The sequence below is a fragment of the Cryptomeria japonica genome, chromosome 10 (assembly GCF_030272615.1).
Source record: "Cryptomeria japonica chromosome 10, Sugi_1.0, whole genome shotgun sequence".
Classification (NCBI taxonomy): Eukaryota; Viridiplantae; Streptophyta; class Pinopsida; order Cupressales; family Cupressaceae; genus Cryptomeria; species Cryptomeria japonica.
Window position 1 is genome coordinate 34,272,819 of NC_081414.1, and position 6,988 is coordinate 34,279,806.

A 6,988-nucleotide genomic window follows, 5' to 3' on the forward strand; every position below is an offset into this window, starting at 1 on the left:
TTTTGCTATGAAACCTGATAAGGCTCCGGGTCCGGATGGGCTCACTCCTTTATTTTTTCAAAAGTGTTGGGATTTTGTGGGTAAGGATCTACTTCTAGCTCTTGAAGAAAGTAGGAGAAATAGATCAATTTTGAAGGAACTTAATACCACAATGGTTGCTATCATCCCTAAAAAGGAGATTGTTAAATCTTTTGTTTACTTTCATCCTATTGCTTTATGTAATACCTTATATAAGATTTTTACTAAGGCAATTTCCATTCGGCTATCCAAAATCCTTCCTAAACTAATTTCGGTGAAGCAAGGTGGTTTTGTATCTAGCAGGGAAACACCGAAGGGAGCTATTGTGGCTCATGAGGTTCTGCATTCTATCTCCATTCAGAGATTCCAATCCATAATTTTGAAGTTAGACATGATGAAGGCTTATGATAGAGTAGAATGGAGGGCTTTAGGTCTTGTTTTTGAAAAATTAGGCTTTTCTAGGGCTTGGATTAAATGGATTAATGCATGTATCTCTTCTGCAAGGTTCTTGATATTAATCAATGGTTCCCCTTATGGATTTTTTTCCTCCTCTTGAGGTTTAAGGAAGGGAGATCCATTATCCTCGTTTATGTTTATACTTTTAGTCGAGTCTTTTAGTTGGGCTATTAAGGCTGCAAAATTAAAAAAACTTTGGTTAGGGGTGAAAATCCCGCGAGTATCGGGATCTATATCTCACTGCCTATTTGCAGATGATACCTTGTTATTTGGTCAGGCATCTATTCGGGAAGCTTTAGTCATTAAAGAAATTATTCAGAATTATGCTTCTTTTTCAGGATAGAAAGTGAATACTAAGAAGTAAAAAATCTTCTTTCTAAATACCCCTCAATTAATCCAAAAGAGATTATTGTCTTTTTGGGGTTTTGAGCCTAGCACTCTTCCATGCACTTATTTGGGTATACCTTTCTTTATCAAACATGATAATTTAAGCTTTTGGAATAAAATCATTTTTGTCATCTCAAAGAGAATTCTTTCTTGGAATCACAGATGGTTGAGTCTAGCTGGGAAAATTGTTCTCATCAAGTCTGTATTGAATGTAGTTCCTATTTATCTCATGTTAGTGTTAAAATATCCAAAGGATGTGTTGGTAAGATTACAGGATACTCTTAGGTCCTTTCTCTGGAGTAGAAATAAAGATGGGAGGAATAAACTTCCTCTGGTGGCCTGGGATAAAGTTTGTTTGCCTAAGGACTTAGGGGGTACAGGGATCAGAAATTTGGAAAAGCAAAATTTGGCTTTAGGGGCTAAATTGGTTTGGAATTTGTATGAGAAATCATGTTCTTTATGGGCACAACTTATGTTTGCCAAGTATCTTAATAATGGTCCTAGGGAGTTTATTTTTCAGATTTCGAATCTACCTTTAGGATCAGTTATGTGGAACTTCATATGTAAATGCAGATCTGTTATTTTACCTAATCTCTCTTGGATTGTCCATAATGGCACAAAGGTTAGATTTTGGGAAGAAAGGTGGAATGGTCACCCTCCATTATGAAGCCTAAGGAATTGGTCTCCTCTGATATCTATTCTTTCTTCCCTTTGGGGAACCTTTGTGGCAAACTATTTTGACATAATACATAGTGGAAATGTGAGGTTGGCTAAATGGAAATCTATTGACTTTTGGATATTGATCATGAATTGAAAATGTAGTATACCAAGGCCTTGAGTGAAAGGGTGGTTATTCTCTTTGATTATGAGGACGAACTGGTTTGGACTAAGAATATTTCTGGTAAATATACGGTGAAGGATGGTTATAATTTCCTTATGAGAAAGAATGATCTTCCTTCTTGGCCTTATAAGCTTTTTTGGCACTCGGTCTACTTGCCAAAAGCTGGTGCTTTTGCCTGGCTGGCAGTTCAAGATAGGGTTCTTACAAGCATGAGATTGGATAGGCTTGGTATCAATGTTGCTTTCCCTTGTGTGCTATGTCATAAAAACTTGGAATCCTCTTCTCATCTTTTTCTTCATCGTGACTTTACATATCAATGTTGGCAGTGGTTGTTTGATAAATTGAATTTGGCGTTTGTTATGGGAAAAGATCTATTTACCTTCTTTAGTTCTTGGCCATTTTTGTTTACTTCATCCTGTTATGCATGTCTATGGGTTATTTCTCCATCTATTTTAATCTAGAATATTTGGTTAGAGCGTAATAACAGGATCTTTAGAAACACGAGCTCTTCCCTTCCAGAGGTCTTACTGAAAATTGAATCCTCCATTTCTGAGGTTCCTTTGTCGCATATAAGCAAGAACTTGGAAAACCTCACATCCTTCTCACATTGGGATAGTAGGGTGACTAGGGTTTGGAGAATGTTATATGTCCTTCCCTCTCATTGATCAATTCTGAAAAAGGGTGATGCCTTAAACAAAAGAAAGTTGGCCTCTTGGAAACCTCCTCCTCTTGGTAAGTTTAAATTGAACTTTGATGGAGCCTCTCGTGGAAATCCCGGTTTGGTTGGGGTAGGTATGGTGTTTTTTGACCATCATATACACATTATTCAAGCTAGGTGTCATGCAATTGGTATACAGACTAATAATTTTGTTGAATTTAAGGCTTTGTCTTTGGGTTTGGAGTTGGCTATTTCCCTAGGAATTAAAGACCTCATTATTGAAGAGGATTCATTGGTGATCATTCAGAGTGTGTTAAAAAGGAACTCTCATTGTTGGTAGTTGCAATATCTTCTTGATCATATTCTCCAACAATTAGAATTCTTTGATTCTTTCTTCATTACTCATTGTTATAGAGAGATAAATAGAGCAACATATTTTTTGGCTAATCTAGCTATTGACAGTAATGCTAATCTACGTGATGTAAGTTCTGATAAAATTCATGTTTCAATTTTGAAATACTTGCAGCGATATGAGGTTTTCTTGGTATTTGATTTTTGAAAGTTGACTCTCTTTTGCCAGTCAAGGTAGGCATGTTTATTGTTTATGTCTAGCTGGCAATGTGGCTCTGTATGTGGGAAATTGTTCTCATATATGTAGTTCAGTTTTGAGCTGACATAAGCAGTAAGGGTGGCTATGTTTATTGGTCATTAGAGTGGCGGATCGGTTTTGTTCTTATTTACCTCTAAAGTCTTTTCAGTTTGTTCTCACACAAGGGGTATTTATTTTGTTGCACGATAATTGTGATGTGCTCAGTCTTAGGTGGTGCTATTTCTGTACTTCTCACAGTAGTGATAATGTGGTATAATCATTATTTATTTGTTGGCTTCATTTGGATCGGTCGGGATGCATCACTTGGAATAATTTTTTGGATACTTGGCTTTTTACACGAGTGGATCATTCATTATTGTGCAAGGTGGTTAATTAATATAGGCTTTAGTTGCTTTTTTTGCTTCGGCTATATATTGATTATTGGTGTAGAACTCATTTATTATCTGCACTAAAGGAAGCTCGGTGAGTATTTCTCTTTGTGGGAAAGGTAATTATTTCTCATGTCTATTACACATCCGGTTTATCGTGTTTCATTAGATCATCCAGAGGTAGAAATTGTTGATAATTATGGGTATGATTCTGAGAAGCTTGGGAGAGTTTTTGTTTTGCATAATTTGGAGTTGGAGTCTGAAATTCGTAGGGTGGTGGGTAATCGTTGGTTGCTCTCTCCTTCTTTTATCTCTTCTTCAAAAGTTTTGTCTCATTTTTTTACTATATGTTATGATCTACTGTGGGATAAAACTCTGGTCCAACTTATTGCATCTAAATTTGTGGCCCCTCCATTGCTTGATATGCATTATCTTGGGTCAACTTTGGATAGTTATATTTTTGATATGGGTACTCTTCCTTATGGGGGTTTCCTTTCTGTTCAAGATCTCTTGGAAAATAGACACTATGGAGAATTGTTTTTTGAAATTCGAATGGGCCTGATTTGTGACACTATTAATGAAGCATTAAAAGCCGTGGAGAGGTTGTTTGATTTCATCTCTCCCCAGGTTTTGACTAGGGCACAGGGTGTGTTAATCAGCCTTCATGCTTTGATTAATTTCTGTTTTGTTTCATCTGCTACTCCTCTCCCTACAGTTCCTATACAGGCTCTTGTTCCTTATGAAGCTCAAACTACTCCACCAGTTGAGAGCTCAAGTAATTGTTTTATGGCTAATTGATTACATGTTTTTGCAAGTATCTCTTACTCTTTTTTGGCAGGCTGTCTATGGGAAGGTGGAATTGGAAGCCACATTGCACTATGATGCAGGTTTTTGGGCGGCTCTTTTTGGCTCAATTTTCTAGAGCTGGATAAAATTGGTCTATTTCAATTTTGGCTCCCCTTTGGTGCAATTTTTTGCGCCCCTTGGTGTCTCTGCATGATCTTCTTAAGGAGATATTTTTTTATATCCACATTTTGTAACTAGCTGATGCTCCCCAATTGGTAACAGCTTATGGGCTCCTAGATCTTCTCGAGGAAACTTTTTTGATATTCAGCTCTTGATTTTGTAACCAACTGAGATATAATCAGTTGAGGATCTTTGTATCTAGATATGTCCTATGGGACCTCTGTACATAGGTCAATTGTATGGGTTTGGGTGGGATTTCGGATCATCTGGATTCAACTATTTTGTAAGGGTAGTTTAGATTTTTGATTTATATTTAAGGTGATAATTGAAGGTTTTCTTGCGGGTTCTTTCCTGCCGGTATGCCTTTTGAACCCGTTGTTTAAATATTAAATTTAATAAAAAAGTTTAGTGGCTTGCCCACCTTTATAGAAAAAAAAAATTATTATATTATATAATATATTATATATATTATATAATATATTATTATATTATGTTATATAATATAATATAATATAATATATATAATATAATAATATATTATATAATACGTATTATATAATATATTATAATATTATATATGTTATTATAAAATAATTTAAGTATAAAAATCGGATATCCGATTTTCTGAGACAAATACATTTCGACAGTGATAGCCCGTGAGTCATTTTTAACTCACCGGCTGCGCGATTTTATAAAAATCCGATATCCACCCGATATCCGGTGTTTTGGCCAAAAATTGCTAAAAATAGATTGAAAGGTAAGAATTTTATTGTTTTCAATCATTTTCATTCATTTTTTGTATTTTTTGTTAATGTTTATTTGATTTTTCATTGAAAATATGTTTTTTTCATGAAAACTAGGTTTTTTTAAATCAAATACCTAATTGTTTAAATTTGTTAACTAAATTTAACTGTTTACATTCAATTAGGTTAAAAATGGGGGATAACAATGAAAACATTGATCAACCACAACTGCAACAACCAAACCCTCCTTTGCCATACCCCCCCTCAATTCAGGATTTGATTGCACAAAATTTGAATGAATTGAGGGGGATTGCAGAAGTATATCGTAGGATCCCTCGTCTAAACCCAATGTTTGATCCTCTAACGTCGATCATAAAGAGTATGGAAACCATGACTGAGGAGAACAATGCTGCCCTTTTGTGGCGAGATTCTAAGAGGGAAAAATATGCAGATGGCTTGTCGTATAAGGATATCAAGGATCTCAAGATATCCAAAGCTGATATCGCCTCACTGTTTGTGAATCCCCGCACTGGTCAACCTGTAGATCCCAAAAAAACAAAACTTTCTATTAAATGGTGCACAAATGATGGTATTGTGAAAAACTTTTGGGATCATTGGTGGATGGTTTTCGACAAACCACCCAACAACAATCTTGATGTCCCCTTCTATTTCATAAAAAAAATGTATGCTGAGTTTGTTTTACGCAAACATGTGTAGCGTCATAAATTGTACGCACTTGCTAGGGTGGTACAATTTCACACCTAGTTTAGCACCCGCCTTTGCATTGCATTTCCCCTTTAGCACTTAATTAATCAAATTAATTAGGTCTAAGGTTCTATTTTATCATCATCCATATCATAAAGTTGGGCCCTTTCATTAAAGTGTGCCCTTTTCATTTTATTCCTCCAATACATCATTTAATCAAAAACCCTAATTAGGTCCTATTTCAAACTTGGGGGCTTGATTTCGGGGGTCAAAACATCTCGAAATCACCTGTAACTTCAGGATTCTCTCTAAAATCATTATATCCGACGGCCCTGAAAATTTGGTGAAAAGTTGTCGGGACCGTGGCGCCCGGAGTGCACATGGTCCCGGACATTTTTCCCGAAATTTTAGGAGCACAATCCAATCATAAAATAAAGCTTAACCCCAAGAAATTGGCGGGAAATTCAATCTCTAGGTCAGCCAAAAGTTGAAATTAAGACCTAGGGTTTCATATATAAGAGCTCTCTTTCTTCATTTGAAGGGATCCAGAATTTTGGCTTTCAAGGACCTTCTATGCAGCGAAAGAGAAGATCTTTGAAGACTTCAACAACATTCAACATCCATCCATCAAGCATCCATCAATTTCATTCATCCATTTAGGGCTTTGAAGACATTGAAGAGCAATAGGAGATCACCGACTGAAGATTGGCTTGTACTCCTCCCTTGAGGGTTGGGTATGATTTCATGTTGTTTTCATGTCTTTGCATAAGCTTCAATATATCCTTTATTCATGCTTTAGATCACTTTGCATCTTGATTTAGAGCATTTACATTATCATTTACAAGCAATTAGGGTTTACTTTCTAGGTTGCTCTAGTTTGCTTTCTTGCATTTTAGGATCTTGCACACACACAAGGTCTGCACACACATTACTTTTACAATACAACTTGGTTATTCGTGGAGGTGGAAATAACCAAAGTGGGGGTTTGACTAAGGCAAAACCCTATATAGCCGCCCACCACACCTTTTCAGATATAAGTGCAGGTTTCGGAATTCGGACGACGTCGCAAGTTACATATCCGAGAGAAGCAGACGGAAACCGAGCAACACACCAAATTTCAAAGCAAAAGACCAGGACAGGGGCGTGGGGCGCCCTGGTCCTGCCAGGATAGGGGCGCTGGGTGCCCTGGTCCCTGGGACAAGGGCACTGGGCACCCTGGTCCTCCTGACAGATAGC